The sequence below is a fragment of the Chelonoidis abingdonii genome, chromosome 3 (assembly GCF_003597395.2).
Source record: "Chelonoidis abingdonii isolate Lonesome George chromosome 3, CheloAbing_2.0, whole genome shotgun sequence".
Lineage (NCBI taxonomy): Eukaryota > Metazoa > Chordata > Testudines > Testudinidae > Chelonoidis > Chelonoidis abingdonii.
This window is the reverse complement of record NC_133771.1, coordinates 72,422,528-72,444,810: the sequence shown is the minus strand read 5'-3', so window position 1 is coordinate 72,444,810 and position 22,283 is coordinate 72,422,528. Positions and strand designations below refer to the sequence as shown.

Below are 22,283 nucleotides of genomic sequence, written 5' to 3'. Positions count from 1 at the left end.
GTGTGGAGAGTCTCATCATTTTGTAACTGGGTGGTCATCTGCCAATGGAAAAAAAGGACAAGTATTAATCCTTTTTTACTGCAGCTCCTAGAGGCATGGTGGGGTGGAAATAAACTGAGCAATATGGCTGTAAGTAGTTTCAAATTAGCATTTAAGCAAATGATACAAAAGGTACAGAAAACTCTTTAGAGGCTAACTTTTGAAAGGAGCAGCTGTGCATGCTCTGGAGGTGCTGGAAGATAAGACTTTTGTTCTCTTACTGCTTCTTTCTCTCTTATGTATTATGTATGTGCTCTCATCACCATAGTACCCGAGGGTCTTGTGTTAGTCAAGCCAAGTCATTCTACTCTGTTTTTACTGCATGACCGTGGGCAAGTCTCTGTTGGTTTAACCTGTGTGTAAAATGGGGCTTGTATGGACTTCGTAAAGCACTTCAAGATCCATGTATGGAAATCACTATATAAGAGCAAAGTAGGCTATTGATTGATTTGTTTAAAGAGTATGCACTTCCCTTTGAAAAGCTGGTGCACCAATAGTAAACATTCTACAAAGAAAGTAATTGAGATCCAGAGCTTTTTATTAAATACAGTTTACAATAAAAGCAATGCATATTCTTAACTCTTGTTAAAGTAATTCCTCTTGGAATGTTTAGAGCTCTGGAGGATATTTATTTTGGTGGTCTGGGAGTGGTGTTAAGTATTACACGGTTAATAAAAGCAGATTCTATAGAACAGGAGTGGCCAAATGTACTGACCCTCCAAGCCGTATACAATAATTTTCAGAAGTTTGAGAGCTGCAAGACATGCGCAGCCTGCCTTGGGGCGCTGTGCCTGCCAGGAGCAGTGCCCACTCATGGGGCTAAAGTCCTTAGACCCCGCCTCCCCCTGCAGCGCTACCCCATCCCACCACAGGGTAGAGGCCCCGAGTCCCACCAGCCCACCACAGAGCAGAGCCCCAAGCCCCCCCCCAACTAGTTTTGTAGGTGGAGAATGGACAGGTACATGTGTGTGGAGGCTCCAGGAGCCAGACTTTAACTGTAAAGGAGCCATGAGCCACCATTGCGCCATGCCTGCTATAGAAGTAGTATATTGTTAAATAAAAAAATATTGTACAGAGAACCTGCTGAACTGAAGTGAAGTGTTTAGTAGAAAGATTTTTTTTATTTTGTTACACAGAATAGATCCAAATACCTTCCTTGAACCTGGATTTGGATGTGGATTTTACATTTAGTGGTATGGTCAATATCTTTGTAGCTTCTCCCTGAGTTCAGGACTGGAAATACATATATGTTGGCATACTCAGATTTGTCTGGCAATTGTAGAACCCATCACCACTGCTTACTCTACTGCATATTGCTACTTAAGCCAAATGACAATTTGGAAGAATTTTTGTCTGTCCATTAAAATAGTAAAACAAAACCTTTGTTTGTATTGTAGCTTTTCATTTGGTCCAGTACTTTGAATGAGATTTCCCACTCTGTTCCACTCAGGTTAAATTTGGACCCATCTCCATGTCTTTTGACCATGGTCATTTATCCAGTTTATCAATTCAGTGGGAGCCAGTGTTGTGTTTAAAGAGTTAAAGATTTAAAGATATCACTAGTCTGAATGTTTAAAGAATCATAATTGCAGTTTAACACTGTAAATTAAGATTGGCCCTGGAGTCTAGTGATCCCAAGTAGGGCATCTTAGTTTTGGACTTGAGCATTGGTCCTAAACCCCGGAGCTGACAAACATTGTGGAGTCAGCATGTTATGTATTTCTCCAGTGATCCCTCAGGCCAGCAGGGGAGTGTGATTTGACTTAGCCGCCATGATAGTTGGCCTTGCATGGGGTTGAAGCAGAATGAGTGAAAAGTAGGGAGAAAGTAGTAAGTACAATCAGTATAGTGCATTGGGGCCATAGCTAGCAGAAAGCAGTCTCCATTGCTGCTAGGCTACAGCAGCTCCTCTGGACTTTGGAGCTGCATAGCAACAAAGCTGACCATATTTTAAGGAGTTGCCATGCCATTAGCCATGACTTTGCACTGCCTGAAGCAAAATTTTGCTACTGCTTATGACTGCTTCTTTCCCACTTGGAGAGCCTGTGACCTTACCCAGATGCTCAGGGAACTGGGAATGACCTTGAGTCGAGTTCATTCTCAAATATCCAGGTGAGAGGGGTAGATTCTCCTTGGTTGACTAAACTTCTGTCAGCCAGGGAATAGTTTTAAAGGGAGCAAGTTGTTGCCTTGACAGTTCTGTTCTTAACTTCAGCTGGGAGGGGGATAGGCCTTTTGGGCTGAAGATTTCCAGATCTGCCATGCCTCAATATCAAAATTCCAGTGTTTCTCAAATGCAGCCACTGTGGCCGCATGCGGCCACCAGGGGCTTTTCTTGCCACCACAACCTCCTGGGCAGTGATGGGGGTGGAGGGCAAAGCAGTGGCCCCTGCCCTTAGGCTGCCAGCAGGGGTTGGGTCATGCCCCCCTCTGGAGACACAAATGCTGGAGAAGCAGGCTGCTAGTGAGTTCCCCACCTTCCCTGGGGTGGAGGACAGCAGGCTGCAGGCCTGGGCTCACCCCCATCCATTCCCCCCTGGCACCCACTGCCTCCCCCTGACCCCCCATACATTATCCCCATCACCTCTGGCCCCTACTGCCTCCCTACCCACCTTCTCATCCAGCGCTTAATTTGTCCCTGGGCTTGCCAGGACTGAGTGAATCTGCTGCTGTGGAAAGTGATATTAACAAACTTACACATATCACTTTTCACAGCAGCAGACTTACTAGCTAGCAGGTCTTTTAAAAAACAACCAAAAAAGAAAATAAAGAACAACAAAAAATACAAGAACGTGCAAAGCACCTAATTTGTGTTCTGTTTAGGCCTGTAAAGAATAGAGACAAATGTACATTATTTTTATTAGAGTCGACAAAATATCCATACAAATTTATTTGTCTTTCTTAAACTTAATTAGGAATTTTAGTTAAAATTGTAACAGCGGCCACCAGCAAGAGTTGGTGGCCACACTCTGAGGCCGCCAAAAATTTTGTTATGAGAACCCCTGCTAATCAACAGGTGCTGCCATATAATATTGCATGCAGTGACTGGGAACAGATTTCTCAAACTATCACCCCTTTCTAGCTATTCGGGTTAGTAGAGTCCCTCTCACATCTACCAATAACTGAGATATTTGTCATTTTAAAAAACATCACAGGGTATCCAAGCACAGGACCTGGCAGACTCCCTGCTTGAGACCATGTGGAAAGCTGTCGACATGATTTCTCTTCCTTCTAGGCAGCACTGCAACTTGTAACTGCCGAACTGTTTCTAATGTTCCTGTCTGGGCTTGTTCAGCAGGCCAACCTTTCCCCTGGATAAGCCAGCCTGCTACGCATCCAGCGTCTTCATCCTTTGGTGGTTTGCACATCCAGTGAGGCATGACTATTTTCTTCTGGATTAGGCCTGTAAACCCATCTTCTATTTTATCCATTCCTCCCCATGGCAAAAATGGATTTATGAACACAGTGCTGCCAGGGCATTTTCTGCTTTGAAAATCTTGCTCAGTTCTTCTTGGAAGAATTTTATTATTGGCTTTATGTGGAGCAAATATAACCATCTGCACATGTGTCATTTTTATAGCAGTTTGTGGGAGTTTCAGCCACACATCTCCCAGTCAAATCGGTGGCAATCAATGCTAAAACCTCACACAATACTTTGAACATTCGGGAAACGATATACAGGCAGTGCTACAGACACAAAATACACAGTACAGTAAACCTGATCTCAGCTCAGAACTAATTATCTGTTTATAAAAATTCCCCTGCTTGCCCTTTTGCTGTTAGAATCTGACCTGTAAGATTTATGACTTTGGCTGAAATGAAGTACCATTTCCTTTTTCTCAGCATTAGTGTGCATGGCCTTACTGGCTTTTCAAGTTCACACAACAGAGAATTATTTTTTAGCCCCTTTCCTCTCATGATTCTACTTTTCATTGCAACAGAATGAAAAATAATCCACAAACTGACTTCTTAATTTTTTTAAACTTCCCCAGCTTAATTTGAGAGTAAAGATGGAGAAATGAAAAAGCAGTCCTTTCATACATGGAACGGCATTACTGTACCCAGTGACCCATGGTCTCCAGAGAGCATTCTGGAAAATGATTGAATGACGTTTGGCGTGATTCTGAATTTGCATCTATTTTTACACATGGATAATTCCATTGACTTCAGGTAGAGTTATTCTTGATTAGCACTGAACTAAATGAAATCAGAATCCAGCCCATTGGGCGAAATCTACTCTTTAGTTACATCCATTGCAACCAATTGACATTACTGGCTTTGCATTAAAGAAAAGAGCAGCATTTGGATGATAACAGAAAAGATGACCTAAACTGGCATGATTAACAGATGAGTCAAGCAATATAAAAATATTATCTTTTGGTCTCCTGTAGTAGTTATCTAATTAAACTGCATTCGTTACCGTAATTGTTCAGGACCTAGAGTATCTCTGTACTATAATTTGCTGCACATCTACTTCCTTAAGTGTATTCCTAAACTAAAACATAATTCCTTTACAGTGTTATAGTCAGATGTGAGCAGAGGGGCAGAAGTTCACTTCAAGTAAAACATTGCAAAATTTTACAACTTTTTGTTTCAATCTGTTTTCCCCTTAATTTTACCTGCCCTAATTTTAAGTACATCTGTAGGCATTCAACTGATAAGTTAATGAAAGCTGTGTTCGGTCGATTGTGTAACTTTTTGGGATTCACAGATGTTTATCTGACTTGGAAACTATCAGATTTCAGCTAAATTTGAAATTATCTGAAATTCAGCTCTGCTTTAGTTATAAACTGCTGGGCCACAGCCGTATTTCTCACCTCTGTTTTAAATACTTATTTTTGTAGTTGAATAAGGGCTTAATAGAAGATTGTCAGAAATGTCCTAAGTGTCAGGGAGTAGCCGTGTTAGTCTGTATCCACAAAAACAACCAGTCTGTTGGCACCTTAAAGACTAACAGATTTATTTGGGCATAAGCTTTCGTGGGTAAAAAACCTAGTTTTTACCCACGAAAGCTTATGCCCAAATAAATGTTAGTCTTTAAGGTGCTACCGGACTCCTAGAAATGTTCTAGAAAACCCTTTTTAAAAACAAAGCATGACGGTGGACGTGGTTAATACTTATACTTATTTACAATGCCTCTTTCATGTGTTTAAAGTTTATTGGGGAAAGTTATATTGGCTTCTTGAGTGATCCATTCCTTTTTGGGACTGTTTATTTTTTGTAAAGGACTTTTAAAAGAAATAGTTGTAAATGGTCAGTTAGATTATGACAAACATTGAAAATCTTCAGCCTGCAATAGGACTTCAAGTAAATCCGCATGGTCTGCATACATCATGGAATAAATCCCAAAGCATAAGCCCAGTGGGCTATCCTTTAGCAATGGCATGAAAAGTGTAGAGTCCTAATTGAAGAAATTGAAAACACGGTCAAATCCCACATCAGACCTGGGACTCCAGTTTTGGTAACAAGATTCTGTGGTAGTTTTAGTGATTTCAGTCTAGTCTCCAATTCATCTTACTTTGGCATGTTAGCGTTTTCATTAACTGAACTCTCTAGCCCTTCTGGAGAAATATATCACACAATTGAATCGTTTGTCAAATGTAACATGATTTTCTGTTTATCATTTGGAGGGTTACTTATAGAATATATTCATTCCCCTTTTCAATCTAGTAGTTACTCCTCTCGTAGATCATGCTGCTGAGGGGATGTAGTGTGACAACAGAACTGTTTGTTTTATTTCAAATATATTCCTACATCAAAGTATTCCAGGTTTATGTATAAGTCTTACAAGTTTTGAGCCATATTCACCAAAGGCAAATCCCACCTCTCTTGCCCTGTGAGGCTGGTGTATCCCCAGAGGAATTTACTCCAGAAGAGGACAGATGGTGGAAAACCTGCTTCCCTGCCTTAGAATTTTCCACTTGGAACTGCTGCATGCTGTTGAACACAGTTCTGTCTGAAGAATCCAGTAAGCCGACATGATACTAAATACAGTTTAGCAGTCAATGTAGACCAGGACCAGTTGTATTTCAGCATCAGGTCAGCTGACAACTGTTCTGAGCAGTTTAATCATGGTTAGATGGTTAGCTGGGCTGCTCCTAAAACGCAGTTTGCCCTGGTCTGCACTGACAGCTAATCATGACTGGCATCATCTTTACTAACTTGATCGCTCGTTAACAGTTGTCTAAATAGGGTAACATTCTGCAGTGTGGAACAGACCTGAGTGTGGGGAGCTTTAATCTGTGGTCAGTGCTCCCTGCCAGCTGAGGCTGTTGAGGGGATGCACTGATTCAGTGCATCTCCTGGCTGACCTGCACATGCTGTCTGCCCAAGCCCCTTGCGTCTCATACCTGCTGGAGAGGAAGTTGCAGCCATTCTCTGATCTTGAAAGCTCCCAGCATTCATACTTTCAGCCTGAGGTGCCCTCTTCCAGGTGCTAGTATACACAAAATGTAAGTTCTGGTTGAATTTGTCCTTTTGAATCTAAATATAATGTGAATCTAGTAGATTGTTATATGTACATGAAAATTTTGTTAGCCACAAAAAAAAAGTAAGATAGTTTTCCATTTCAGAGGAGATAAAATATCTCAGATTTCCCTACAGGTTTCAGGGTGGGATATGAACTTGCTAGAAATGAGAGTAATTCATTTTTGGAACACTTTACCAAGGGTAATGCCAGATTTTCTTCCATTCTTGGATACTATTAAATCCAGATTGGAAGTTTTTCTAAAACATATGCTCTAGGAATTATTTTGGGGAAGTCTTATGGCCTGCGTTATATAGGATGTCAAACCAGGTGATCACAATGGTCCCTTCTGGTCTTGGAATCTGTGATTAAAAACCATCACTGTTACAAATGTCTTCTGAGCCCCAAATAATCCTTTCAGTAGTTAAAAACTTTTTAAAGAAAAGTTACAATAAAGCCATTTCAACCAAAAAGAAATATTCTGCACTTTTCCACGAAAGGCACATAGATTATGTTAACAATGTTTTCTTGTGTCTGTACAGCGCTTAACAGTTTGGGGCCCCAATCTCAATGGAGACAACTAGATGCTAGTGCTATAAGTATTAAATAATATCAATTGAAACACAGACCTTTAGAAACTTCTGCTTTTCTTCACACCTCTGTGATCATTGCTGCCCGTCCCGGCCCAGCCTTCGGTCTCTTCCCTCTGCCAAGCCTTTCACCTAACTATGCCTATAAAAAACATTGAAACCATTGACATGGGTTTTCTTGTCTTGCTTAGATATTATATGTAAACACAACTGTATATTTATTGCTGTACTTCCCTCTGTACCTACTCACTGTATGGCTAGAAGCCACTCTAATTATGGGCAAACTAGGCAACTGCTTAACCTGAGCAGCTACGCCACACCTGAACAGCGCTATGACCGCATGTGGCACATCACAACACCATGATTGTACGGATATGGCCTTGTTGCCCGTCTTGAATGAGTAGCGCTGCAATCTCCTGGCACTTGGCCCACTCCACCTTTACCATAACTACCAAACCATCAGAGGGCTCACCAGCCCCTCCCCCTTGAAAGTCCGATGTATCCCCCCCTAGTTAAGAACCCCGCCTGAGAGGAGAGCACACTGAAGTTTTGCCTAGGGTGGCAGAATGTCTTGAGCAGTCAGTCTGTCTTCAGTCTGAGCAGATTGGGACAAGGATCACACTGGCTCCTATGTTTGGAAAAGTGTCTAGCAAACTAGCTATGGCAAACTATACTACCAGAGTATAATGCAGGAGTGGGCAAACTGTGGTAGCATCCAGCCCATCAGACCTTTTAATCCAGCACTCGAGCTCCCACTGGGAGCAGGGTCAGGGGCTTGCCCTGCTCCAGTTAGGGAGCGGGGTCAGGAGCTTGCCCCGCTCTGTGGCTACTGTGGCTCAGCGAGTCTCCTGGAAGCAGCGGCATGTCCCCCCTCCGGTTTCTATGCATAGAGGCAGCCAGGGGGTTACATACAGTGCCCCCACCCTAAGTGCTGCCCCTTGTAGCTCCCATTGGCTGCGGTTCAAGGGAGTTGGAGAGGCGGACGGGACAGCACACAGAGCCACCTGGCCATGCCTCTGTGTAGGAGCTGGAGCAGGGACATGCCACTGCTTCTGAGAGCTACTTGAGGTAAGTACTGCCCGGAGCCTGCACCCCTGACCCCAACCCCAGCCCTGATCCCCTTCCCACCCTCCAAACCCCACAATCCCAGCCTGGAGCACCCTCCTGCACCTCAAACCCCTCATCCCCAGCCCCCCCCAGAGTCCGCACCCCAGCCCCTAATTTCATGAGCATTCATGGCCCGCCATACAATTTCCATACCCGGATATGGTCCCCAGGCCAAAACGTTTGCCCATCCCGGTATAATACAATATATTGAAAGTCTACCCCAGAAATAAATCTTTTTTAAAACACCATTTTAATCTGATGCTTTCTCCTGCCAGCTGAGGTGTATGGTGTGTTGTTTTACTGTAAGTTTTGTGTGTTAAAAACGATTATGAGTCAGGCTCCAAAACTCATGAGAGTGTCTTAAAAAAATATTTTTTTTCAGTAATAAATTTTTCAGTTTCTTTTCATTTGCTTTCTGAGCCTGTAAGTACACCCAGGTTATACGTTCAAGCTTTCCTCTGCACCTATGAGAACCAGAAACTTTTTGTTTTTAGTGAAAGCTGAGATTCTCTTGCACACACATGACTGTAGGACCTGGGCCTTTAAGAAAAGCTCCAAATACTATCAGAGTTAGCAACACTGCCCAGTCTTATAATTGGATCCCCACAGGAATCAGGGACTGCCCATGCAGATCTTATTGCAGAATTGAAGCCACTTGGTACGACCCCTGGAGGCCAGGACTGAATCCTCCTCTGTGTGTGGTATAGCACTGAGCACCCTGATTTAACTCAGGAAATAACCAAAAAAGAGTGGAAACTTGTTCACTAATCATTTTTGGTCCTAACTCTTCATTTCATGTATGCTCTGCTTTTTCATATCATATGTTTGAGTTTTGTGTTTTAAGGAAAACTTTGCTTTAATCATTCCCTACTTACTCAAAGAAAACTCCTATATAAAATGGAAACATGCAATAGAGTATATATTGAACAAAGCATAGTGTAGGGACTTAAGTTTCATTCTGCCCTGGTCTGACCCCTGGGCAGAGAGATTCCTGCTTTCACGTTGTAGATCATGTGTAAAACCTGATGCTTTCTGGCTCACGCCATGTAATGTAAGGCTATCATCAGAGAGAAACAGAGTGAGACATTTGCAGAAGGGAATGAAATGTTTGGGATGCGGTCTCATGCTTTTTACAGCAGTGAACATCAATCACACCTTCCAAGAACAGGGTAACACTGAAAATCTACTCTTTTTTTCGTTTCCTCTTCCCTCCCTCCATCTCCCCTTCCTGCTCTCCCAACATTCCCGTAGCAAGTGTAATTTTAGCGTGAAAGTGTCATTTGCTCTTGAAAAAGTTTTCTAGCTTTATTTCTTCTTGCCCTTTTTTGTTTTACAAATGATTGATTTATGATTTGATAGAGTTAATATTTGTGTTATATTTCCATAGTTTGAGTCCATTTGTGACCACAGAGATTTCCCCCTCTTTCCCTGCTTCCCTACTCTGTCAAGTTGTCCTCTCTATAATGAAATTAGAGGAAATTTTTGTAAATAAGAAATAAATTTTATTTTTACCCTTTTCTAGAATATATATGTTCAAAAATAGCAGGCAGGGCTGGTGCTTCCATTTAGGCGACCTAGACGGTCACCTAGGGCGCCAGGATTTGAGAGGGCGGCATTTTGCCACCCTCGGCAGCAATTCGGCGGCGGGGGGTCCTTCCGCGCTTCGAGTCTTTGGCGGCAATTCTGCGGCGGGTCCTTCACTTGCTCCGGGACCTGCCGCCAAAGTACCCTGAAGACCAATTCGGCGGTGGGGGGTCCTTCCGCGCTTCGAGTCTTTGGCGGCAATTCTGCGGCAGGTCCTTCACTTGCTCCGGGACCTGCCGCCAAAGTACCCTGAAGACCGGCCGCGGAAGGACCCCCACCCCTGCAGAATTGCCACCAACGACCGGGAGCGCGGAAGGACCCCTGCCTAGGGCACCAAAAACCCTGGCATCGCTCCTGATAGCAGGTCTGAGCATCAGCTGACAAATCATCCAGTAAGTCACTATCCAGAAGACATAACCTACTTCCCATGAGCACTTCAAGTGTGTACAAGGTTTGTCTTTTGTGGTGTTCAATATTTTTCAAATTTTGAGTTTCCAAAAATAATTACTCAATTTTTGTCCAACTCTGACAAATTTTCATTAATTTTTGAGATCAGTTTAGAGAGCTGGTCAGTGTTTTTCTAAATTTCTGACACAGAGATTAAAAAAACCAAAAACCTTAATGTAAAATTGTTTTTGTCTTTTTATTTTGATTTTTGTTGTTTTAATAGCTCTAGTTTGGGGTGAGTACCTGTGCTACCAATGGTGAATGATAGGAACATGCCCCCAAACCTCTTATCCTGTTGAGGTCCCCTTCAATCTGGGAGCAAGTCTTGTGGATTTTCACTTGTATGCCCTCCACAACTTTATTCATGCAGTTGTATTTATGGGCAGATGAGATGGAGACAGTTGAAGTCTCCAGTTGTAGAACACAAGATGAGGATTTGGAGAAAAGCTAGTTGCTTTTTCAAATTTCTAATTATGATGAGCTTTCTAAATTTGAAATTTCAAAGTGAGGTTTTTTTAAGTGAATTGTCCTCCCCCCCTGTTTTTTCAGCCCATTCTACTTCAGAGATAACTCCCCTTTCAGAGTCAATTCACGTGTCCTTTATGGGTAAATCCTGCTTACCCCACTGTGGAGCACAGTGTGGGGTAGGGCTTGGGGACACAGTGCAAGCTATGTTCACTCTACCCACCACAGGATCCAGCTCCACGAGGATTCCCTGCACACAGCTGTGCATCTGCTTACGTGTGGCAATTGATCGACCTTTACATGTACCTATCTGCCATTCTTACCCCCACTAGTGGAGGAGCCAGTGATATAGTGGCTACCCTAGCTATAAAGTTGGTGTAGTGGCCTATGGGAAGGATTCCTTCTTCCTCCCAGCTTAATTGTTTGGCTTGGTTTCTAAGGCCAAGATATGGGCTAAAGTTCGTGTTCATTTCACTCAGTGTGTCCATCTGTGTTCTCAGAAAGCAATGCTGCATTAGTCTACATTCTATTCACATTCTTAAAGATCAAAATCTGTAGAAAAGAGTAAGCCCCATGCTCATCAGTGAGGATTTGTCAGAGCCTCTACTGTAAAATCACTTTTTGTTGCGTAGTACAGATAATAATTATCATCATTTTTGGCCATACTCCTTGATCAACCTCAACATGTAGTGTCTCAGATGAAAAGGAATAAATTAATAATTTAACTCTCCCTCCCTGAAGCCTTCTAGAATAATGGTTAAACAAGGGAACAAACTTCAGACAGCAGTTTAAAAATCCCTGATGAAATCCAAGCTAAATTTTGGCAAACTTCAATATTAAGTTATTTAAATCCTCTACGATCTGCATATTATAAAGTTTATTTTTAAAATGCCCCTGCATGTGTGATCTCTCATTAGATATAAAACTGATCTCTCAGCAGAATCACAGAAGATGGCAATATAGGTCACTTTATACTTTGTAACTCTCCTTGTGCTTATAATGACAGAGGAAAAAATTATGTTGATTTTGCAAATGGTCTTACTCCCATCACCAAAATTACAGAAAACAAATTAATTATTTGCCAAAAGTAACATCTAATGTAAATTTGATGTCTGAATTTTAATGATTGTCTTCATTTTGTTTTAGGTTTTTATCAGCTGAGCTGCCAGAAATTTGCCTCATAAAGCTTTGGTGGTCCACATCTTAATGGATTGCTGTAGCCTCTTAATTTCTCCATTCATCCAGTTCCTAGCATCGTGAGAAGATTAGCCAGCACAGAACATAGAAAAATTACATGTAAGTCTTGATTTGAACTCCTCTTCCGTAAAAAAGTGTAAAAAGAATGAAAATGTTTCAGACAAAAAAGCAAGTAAGTTTCGTCTTTTAAATGTCATAAAACATTAGGTTGTGAATAGATGGATATGAAGTTTTATGACTGGCTTTGTAAACTGAACTGTGACTGTAATTTCTGCTTCCATCATTGACCTTTGCAAAAAGTTCTTTAAACAAAAAAAAGTGTGCCTAGGTTTTTGCCTCTTCAGGATAACTTCATTTGTGTGTGTGTTTTAATTGTTCTTATCTCAGTGTTTCAATCCTGCATGTACATGCTCTCCCAAAGCAACTTGAACTGCTCCTCAGAGGCTGGTTCAGATGGAGTCTTTGCATGGTAATATTGTGGGTGTTCCCTAGCTTCTGCATGGTGGAACCACAGTTCTCCCTCCCATGCTGTGCTCTCCCTCTTTCTTGCCTTCTGTTCTCATTGTTTTATTGGATGGTGCTAACACACTACCTTTATAGCTTAGGCTGCCTCTTATCTCTATTCCAGCTACTACTTCTCCTCAGTTACTCTGCCCCTTCCATGTGAGGATCTGACTGGGACACAGACTAGTTAAGTGGCTTTCCAAAGATTAGGTTTTTCAGTAGTATTTAACACAGAAGATCATACAACAAGTCAGTCTCACAACTGGGCAGGAATAGAACCCAGGAACCATGAATCCCAGTCCCGCATCTAATTGCTGGACCATACTCCCTCCCCTGCTGCATGCTCGTGATGTAACAGTGGTAGAAGTTGTACGTTAGCAATGAGCGTGCACACAGAGAATATAATTGTGTTATTTACTGTTGATTGCTGTAGATGATGTAATGAGGCGGACAAACCCCCACTTGATCTGGTCAAGAAGGGGTTAGTGTTCTGCCCTGGAGATAGGGGCTGAAACTCTACAAGGAAGGCTCCCCAGGTGGAGGAAGTGGGCTGTGGAGTGCTGCTGCCCTGACCCAGGAGGCAGCATATAAAGTGTGGGCAGAGTGGTCCCAAGGGTGGAACCCTAGGAGCAGCCAGGCTTGGGAGAAGGCTGGAGTTGAACTTGATCACGTTAATTTCTTTGTTGATCAAACCAAATGCTGGGTAGGGGTGTTTTTGGCTAGTACGTGGGCTGTGCTTTAGTGCAATTTGAGGAAAGGCACACACCCGCCCATAGAGACAAATTTGTACATCTGATCTTTGTATTTTTTACCGATGCCCCACATCAGTTATGCATTAGAATCTTGTATCAATGAACAAAAAGGGGAAATGAAGAACTATAATGGCTAATAAAATACATTGTCCACTTTAGTAATCAACTGAAGACATTTTGGGGTCTTTCGTACCTGTTAAGATGCTCCCTGCTTTTGCTCATCCTCATTTTTGGGAGCAACAATGCAGCTCCTTTTGATAAGGCTGGATCCTGCATTGCTTATGATCCACACTTCTCTCTATACAAACATGTGACAACTAGCAGCTGGTCAAATAACTCTACCAGAAAAACCTTAAGGGAATCCATGGAATGAAAACTCATACTGGCCTAAGGTCTGGGACTTGCTGTAGTCTGTATAAGGACATCTGCCATCCTCGCTACTCGTGTCCCCATCAGGAGACTTTAAATCTTATTCTGTCCTTGGCAGTATTCATGCTGTTATGGCATTGAATGTTTCAACATACTAGGTATAAAGTAAGCTAAAGACACAGGTATGAATTTTACCATAATCGTGGGGGAGACGGGGGTATCTGGAAAAAATCAAAGTAAAAGAAGGCACATTTTTCTCCTAAGGGGCCAAGAGTATAGTATAGTCTTAATAAAAACAGGCTATCACAGGAGTCATTGGAACCAGGAAAAACTGAAACTTAACCTGCTTATGTAGATGAAAAGCGTAAATACAGCTGAATACTTTCCTGTGGCTGCACTCTTAAAAAACTATCCATTGTCGAAAGAACATTTTCACATATGCAACTATTGTAAAAAAGAGAAGTGTGGGAAATGAATTGGTGTGTAGAGAGACACATAATACGTGTTTGTCAGTGTATCCCAAGATCTAGAAGGAGAGCGGTTGGTCAAAATAAATGATTGTACCAAAAAAATCACAGAATTAGGAAAATGAAAGATGATGCTGGCTGGCTGAAAGAGATGGTAAATAGAGCTTTGTAAGTCACAGAGTTCTAGCCCAGGCTGGTAGTGAGTGAAAGTAGTCATCATCAGAGAAGTGCTGAGTGGCCTGTGTGACATGAGGTGGTGACTTTTGTTCATTTTCTAGTGGATGCAAACTACTTACAGACTTCTGCAATTCTGTCATGAGTCTCGCAATATTTGGTGTTTTTCATACCATACCTGGAGTCATGTGACTGTGAGCGTCTCAGCTTTCTTTTCTTTTCTTTTCTTAAAAGTACATTTCTAGTCCTTATGGCTGCAGAAATAAAAGCTTGGAAACTTGCCCACTGGAGGCTTAAAAGCCACAAGGCAAACAGAAAGAATGCAGATTTTGTTATTTCTAAATTTCTCATGACTTTTGGGGCCTTCCTCATGATTGTTGAATGCTCAATTCTGCAAATCCATGATGGAGAAACTAACTTAAAGATGACACCTTAAGTGCCAGATTTAAAAGAGCAGTCAGGAGCTGAATGGACATGACTGAAAAACTTTTTCATCCCCTGGTCATAGCTGAGGTACACAGGAATGTTTATCACGCTGCTGCCTGTTCCATGGTTAATCAGTATTCTCCATTCTGACAGTGTAGCAGTGTTGGAGCACTAACTTAACTTGAAAAATGGGACATGGATTTGAAAAATGTTGTAAAATCGTTTTATATTTTTTTCTTGCCAACAATGTGCTCATGACCATGCAAAACTTGGAAGAAGACACAGGCCCTCTCCCAAGGAGTATGGCTAATTGCAATGTCATAAAGCAGCTGGTTACTCGCTTAGGCCAAACCTGCATCTGGATCCACACTAGTAGATTCTGATGCAGAGTCAAAGCTTTAGTTGATTCATTAATGTTACACCATCGTTCACAAACCTACATATAGTGATGGAGTAGGAAGGTTGGGAAGGGCTGTTTTCATCCCTAAACTGCTCATACTTTGTTGCATTGCGCTATCTGATGGCACAAAACGAATGTGTAACATAAAAGGGCTTTGATCAGATGCTACTGGAATTGCGATGTTAGGCTGTGGCTACACAGCTGTCCTGTTGACATCACCATGGAACTATGCTGCATTCTGAACTGCAATTTAAATGCTAAGTTTACATTTTTTTTGGTTTGATTTTTCATTATTTCTTTTTAAAAGAAGGAAAAATAAGATACCAATCAATGGCATTCTGAGGAATAATGGACTGCCTGAATTTATACTACTTATGCAAATTCTTGTCTTGACAGTTCAGTAAGCCTCTTAAAGGGTTTGAGCTAAACAAAATCAAATAGAAATTCATTCCTATAATATATAGGTAATAATTGTTCTCTTAAATAAAGTATTTTTTAATCTAATTTTTAGGTTTCTAAAACCTGCCCATCAGCAATCTGTGGGCAGATGTAAATCTATTTTAAAATGTGAAGTGTGCCATTTGATGACTAAATGTCTGCCACACACCTACTGTCACCCAAATAATGAGAAAACAGATAGGCTTTATTGTCTGTCTACAGGTCAAAAAACACATGCTTCATTGGACGAACAGGGAAATCAAATTTCCAAAGGTGACAACTCAACCATTGGAACACCTAGGTGGTAGACATTCATATCCCCTCTGTACTGTTACCAAGAGCAGCCCAGCTGATCTCAACTGTCATGATAGTAGATAAGAAGAGATGTGGTTTTTGTGCCACTGAGCATCCGGGACCAGATTCTAATTTCAGATGTGCAATATAGGCCATGAAATATTTCATGGGGAAAAAATCCTCTCCTTGAGTGCTTGTATTTTACATGACTATAGAACTATTATATTCACATTAGGCCAGGGCATTTAAAGTGTGTGGAGGAGAGATGAGGGGCAGGCATAGATTTGAAGCCCTTGTCCCCCACCTGATCATCCTCTTTCCCTCTCAGGCACCATTCTCTTCCAGAAGCCCTTGCCTTCTTGCCGCCTCCTTACTTTACCTCTCCCTAGTGGTAAGTCTCACTTTTGAGTGACGGGTTTGGCTGTTTCCCAGTGCTAAGAGGAGCTGCTCCAGTTTTGGCAGCTGGCAGATGAGAGGAACCTGGGTGTCGGCCATGGTGTGCTCCTAGCTATAATGTGTGTGGACACTAGATAGAAGATCACTGCTCATGAATGCAGCAAAAAAACCTGGGCAAATTGCATCTCTTGACCAGCAACCAGCAAGAGGGTAGAAAAACCATCCAAGCCGGTCAAAAATCAGCCAGGTGGCAACGCTGTTTTCCACCTACAGGCTTAAAAGTAGTCAGACCATGGAATGGGTGGGCCTCCCTCAGGAGCGGCTCCAGGCACCAGCACACCAAGCGTATGCGGGTGGCAGCCTGCAGGTCGCCGTGAGGGTGGCAGTCAGGCTGCCTTTGGCAGCATGCCTGTGGGAGGTCCGCCAGTCCTGCAGTTTCGGTGGCAGTTTGGCGGCGGGTACGCCGAAGGCACAGGACTGGCAGACCTCCCGCAGGCATGCCGCCGAATCCACGTTACCAGCGAACTTCCCACAGGCATGCAGCCAAAAGCTCCCTGACTGCTGTGTTTGGGGCGACAAAATACATAGAGCCTCCCTCTCCAAATGCTCTCTCCCTCATCCTCCCAGCTCCACAGCCTATGCATCAGGCTCACTTCTTCAAAAGTGCACATCTGACTTGCATGTAAGTAACACTCAGTGTATGAATGAGAACTAGGGGTTTGTGCACTTACATAGCTGTGCATACATGTAACCCCAGTCGGGGCACACACATCAGGTGTTGCCCATGCACAGATCAGGCACATACGCAAGCATGCACTTCTGAAAATTTGGGCCTTAATATGTGGAGAAGATGGCCACATATTCACGCACACTTACTTTCACGTGACTGGGCAGTCTTGTCTGAAGGAGAGTACTGTACTCTTTCTCTGTTTTATCTGAACACCTTCCACATTAAAATCATTAGGAAAGTCCCTGGTGGATTCTGTGGAGTCTCTGCTATTTCTGCCTTTTTGGGGTCAAAACTCTGCTGGGGGGGGTAACGTTTATTTGTTTGTTTGTTTGTTAGATTTGATTAATTTTCTTTCCGGGGGTGGGGATGGTCTGGTAGAGGATTAAGGTTAGAAGCAGTTGTCAGTGCTGAGAGCCATTCTTAAGGTAGAAGGGCTTTTTCCACTGCTTTTCCCTACAGCTTGTCTGTTACACAGCACTGATACAGGAACCAGCATGCCACTAACTGGCTAGTCTGATAAAGCTGGAAATATTGGCTATACATGTTTTTTTGTTATTTTGAAAAATTAAATAAATTTGATGCAAATATGTCTTATTCCATAATATAATCTGGAAAATATTAAGGCAGCAATTATACATTAAAGTATAAAGTACACATGCATCCATGTGCGAGAACATCTTCTAAAATAGGATGTAGAGAGGGAGTGAACCAAAAGCCCCTGGTACAATGCTGATTGGAACAGCCTGAAAATATGGCAGGATAGTTGGAAGAAACAGCCATCTCCCTTTTCATTTGATGACTGTTAAAAGTAGTACTATGGAGCCATTACATTCAGGCAAATACCGTTTACACTCTTTCTAGAGGTAATTGCTAGGCTTAAGAAGAGCTATGTTCCATATGATATGATACAACACACCAAAATTGAATTACTCTGACACCTCTTCCCTGTCTGCCATTAATTAATGTTTGTGTCTCACTTCCGAGGTGTGAAGTGCTGCATACGTGTGAAATGTTATTGATTTATTTACTTTCTATTCACGTGACGATGTTGTGATGAAGTTTTTCTTCTTAGTGTGTCAGCCTGCCTGAGTCAGAGCTCTCAGTTCAGCCCTGATAAAGCTTCACTTTACCGCAGGGACTCTGATAACTAGCATTTCCCCATAGGTGGGACAGTACCTTTGGTAGCTCTCCCATGTGCCACAGAGTATCATACCTGCCAGGGTTTGTCATTCATTTTAAGAAAATTCTGAAAGACAGTGACAGTGAAATCAACTTTCTCTAACCTAAACCAGTAAAAACTAAAATACATCTCACCACATAAAAGTTTTGTTTTCACTGCTGCTGAAATCTGTCCCTCCCTTTTTGCAGCACAGTGTACAGTCATCCAGTGCCCGACTTGGGGGTGGTGTGGTTGAGACTCAGTGGCGTATGACCCACTTTTCATAATACTTAGATACCTGTGCTTTTACAACACATCAGAAGTTCCTGCGACATAAAAACACCAGAAAAGCATGTATCTGATTTCAACAGTATTGTGTAAACTGCGGTATGTTCAGAGCAGCTGTCTGTGCATTAGGTTCCATGTTAATTACTAGAAGATGACAGGCAGTTTTGTGCAGTGTGTTGCTAATGAGAAATCTTAGGTAGTCACATTTTTCTGGAGTTGATGCTTTGTGTCTTAATATTATTTTGTTGAAATAATGGTTGCTAGCCTACTTGCATGTGTTTCCTGTTATGATTTGCAGAGAGTTCGGGCAAGAATGTTGTAATTGATGCTGTAGTAGCCATAATACTTTGCATTTTCAAGAAGTGAGGTAGTTAATGAAAACAAACTGTCAGCTTTCATTCCCACATCCCCAAACCTCCTTTACTGATTCTCTTCTGCAGTCTGCTCTGAATGGGCTTTTTTATTTTATTTAATTTTATTTTTAAACGGATTGAATCGGTCAGTTTGGGTTAGTCCTGTGCAGGTATTCACGTGATAATTATGCTCGTACTTGTATCAGTTCAAAATGTGTGCAGGGTAAACAGAAAAATGTCAGGTATGGAGAAGAATGGTGAATGGAACCAGTATACTGCTAGGTTATGATTTGTGCCATATATGAAATTACAAAGTAATTTGAAAAGCAAGTTTAAGTAAAGTGGAATTTTTTAAGCATGATGAAATCATCCTTGACAGCAGGCACTCTTGTTCTTCTAATACTACTATTATGAGTATAAAGGGATTTTTTAAAAAAATTACCACGTTCTGAAGTAAAATAATCAGGATAATTTCCCACTGATAGGCCCATCAGTAACCCCTTTATAAATCACTGGTTTGAAAAAGCTAGTACAGGAAGTGTGCCTTCGTTATCAGATTGCATCCTTATTACTGACTTTAAAATTGGTCAGTGGTTAGCCATCCTAAATTTGAGACCTGTTTGCCAGACAGTGAATAAGATCAAAGAATGGAAGATGCGCTGAATGCATGAAAACCCCATTTATGTCCCATTGCAGTTTATCTACATTATAATCTGTCTCCTCGCTGTTAAAATAGCACAATGAAACCATAAATATAAACTGGAAAAATATGCAATAGATTTTTAGCTACTTTGCATCCCTTGTTAAGATGAGCCATCAGTACTGGGTTTTTTGCATTTGTATACTTGCGCTGTAGGTGTTGGAAGTGTGGGTGGCCAAGAAAAAGCAGTGGTTACAATAAGATTTTCCATTTATTGCCCTTTGTGTACAACTAAAAATAAGACTCAGACGATTCAGAATCTGTAGAGCAAGCAGAATCATTCCGTTAGCTCTGATGACTGGCTTACATGCAGCTTTGCCTCTGTCTGGTAAGTTCTACATTTGAGTACTTGTAAATGTGTCTTTGTTGAAATAAGAGAGAGACAGACAAGTTACTTACACAGTTAGTCTTCATGTAATATTCTATCAGCATTTTCTCATTCTAAAAAGCAAAGTATGACTGATAAGAGATGGTGATGAAAGGATTTTGGAAGCAGAATTGTCCTTGTATCTGAAAAAAGCAGCTGTGAAGCGCTCACGGATTTTTAAAATCAGCCATCCAAAGCCACAATTGTATAACTTGAACTGCTGATCTATAACTTAATCTTTTTTATATAAATACTCCTTGCCAGCCTTCTGATCATCAAGTAAAGGAATGCTTAATGTTGACCATTGGCATGTAAAACTCTCTTGTTTCCACTATAAGGTGATAGCATTGGTAACTGCTGGCTTGGTAGCTTTTCCAGGTAGCTACAGCTGGTAAAGGGTCTGCTAAATTAATTAAAATGTACCTTTATTGAGCTGCTAAATCTACTGTGGCCACATTAATTAATAGCATGTCAGCTTGTGGCCAAGAAAAACACAAAAGAGAAATGTTGTCGGCATTTACAGGGAAATTCATAACTTTATGGTCTCTTATCTGGTGCTGTCCCTATTTCACTCATTAAGTAGTTGTGGCATTTCCAAAGAATGAGTGTGTCTGTGCATTTTTAGCTTTTCAGTTTGATATAATTCTTGAAATGGGTGAGTAAAGATGCTCCTGAATGTTTGTCTCTTTATGAAGCCAGCTTCTCCTTCAGAGCCTTTTCTCACTTAAGAAGCTATGTAACACCAAGAAGTATAGAGGATGTGGTACAGTGCAAGCACTTAAAGCCACACACAGTTGTTCCATGGATTATTGATGCTGTCTGGTGTCGGGGGGAGGGGGGAGTTATTACACAATCTTAAATCCCATTAAATTAGCTCACCCTTCTCTTAGGAGCAGAACTGTGTTGTGTGTCGTCATTACTCTACGCTTACTTCCTCATCTCTGCCTTTTTATTTAAACGCATATTTCTGTTCCAGCATCTGTACACATCCATTGTAGTACCGGCTGATATACAGTACAAAAGGCAAAAGAGTTGATGCAGTAATCAAGGTTTTAAATACTTCAGGTGGGAATGGGCAAAATTTCAGGAGTAATTACCTTCTGTGGTGGTGGTGTTTTCTGCAGGGAATTACGTTACATCTGTTATAATTATCTACGTGTCTTAATCCCGTAGGTTACCAGAAGCTGACAAGCAGGGGAACGTTTGTTGTCATTTTTGTTATGGATTCTCCCTATTTGATACAGATATAGAAATGTTTTCTTTCTGCTGCTAAGCCTGGTATGGATGAGGTCATATCTAATTGCTTTGAAGAAAATGCCAGGAAAGTCTGTAGCATATGCTGAGATCTCTCTCTCACTTGATTCAGTGCTTTCCGATGAGCATGATACAATATTTACTTTTCTGTAGATATTGCTCAGGTGATATTTTTAGTAATGGCAGGTAGGATGCATTGTACAAGAGTCAGTAAACACTGTAGTTGTCTTCAGTTTTTTTAAAATGTGGTAATACCGTATTTTCGCCTAGGAAGTAGGAAGGATCCTTTCTAGTGTTACCACTTCCCTGTTTAATCTGCCCACATTTTCTTATATAGACTGTCCAAACTGAACAGTCGCAGGTGAAGGAGTTGAATTGAAATTACTATCAGAGAATGTACTAGACTAGTTCTTCTATTGAAGGTCAGTAACCTGTTAGGATGTACTGCAGGTCACTGACATCCGGAAATCAGCAAGACTCACTATTAAATCTCCCTTTCCTTCCCATGGCAAACGCATCTGCAATCAGGAACTTTTACCAGCAGAATTTTTCATAAATTCATTAAATTTGTGCTTCAGTTCCTGGCCTAGCAAGCCAAGCTGAAATGCCCAAGGATGATCTTCTAGCACACAAAGATTTACTTACTATAACCACCCCTGCCTTGTTGCACCTTGTCATGGATTGGAGCTGCTGTGAAAAGGTGCAAAAGGAGGTGGTGGCAGATCATACTGAAGCTGTGATGCCCCTCCCACACGCTCGTACGGAATGACAAAGGCTTAGAAATGCTACCCAGTGATACAGTATGATCAGACTCCGACTTACCAGTTGATTATTAGCTCACACCTTTTATGTGCTGGAAGTATAGAATTGGCCGGTCATGTGCTCATTATTACATTATTTGAATAATAGAAAACATTAGCAATGGAGATTTACTATAATGATGTATCTCTGCTCTGTTGGTTTCGCGTTTAAAGCATTCAGTTAAGAAATGCTTTAGAGGTTATTGCTAATGGATGAATCTTCAGGAAAATTGGAATTTTCAAATAAGATTGACTTTTGGAGTGAGAAATATAAATCTAATGAGAGTATTTCAGTAGAGGTTTGTAATTAGGGATGAATGGAGTAAATTTGTACATGCACTCTACAAAAGGACACAATGGAAGGTGAAATTGCACACTGCAGTGAATGAGGGATGAAGGCCAATGTATCAGTGTCATAGCATGACAGTGTAGAGTATAAATGATATTGTCACTGAGTGCTGCAGAAGGTATCAAGGGAATTCCACTCCAGTAAATTACATTACTTAGACAGACCTGA

The 22,283-nt window shown here is 41.5% G+C and overlaps 1 protein-coding gene and 1 long non-coding RNA gene across 4 annotated transcripts in view; one reads left to right on the top strand and one right to left on the bottom strand.

The window, feature by feature from the left end:
- LOC142046567 (uncharacterized) overlaps positions 1 to 22,283 on the bottom strand; it is a 1,033,250-nt gene that overhangs the window by 374,099 nt on the left and 636,868 nt on the right. The gene's annotated exons all lie outside the window — the stretch shown is intronic.
- The window catches only part of BACH2 (BACH transcriptional regulator 2), a 296,392-nt gene that overhangs the window by 160,400 nt on the left and 113,709 nt on the right, over positions 1 to 22,283 (top strand). For 2 of the 3 annotated variants that reach the window (XM_075063833.1, XM_075063834.1), the window contains one exon: positions 11,845 to 11,994. The exons of the other annotated variant lie outside the window; for it this stretch is intronic. The gene's annotated coding sequence lies outside the window, so the exon portion shown is untranslated. The remainder of the gene's footprint in view (positions 1 to 11,844; positions 11,995 to 22,283) is intronic. 3 annotated transcript variants of the gene reach the window in all.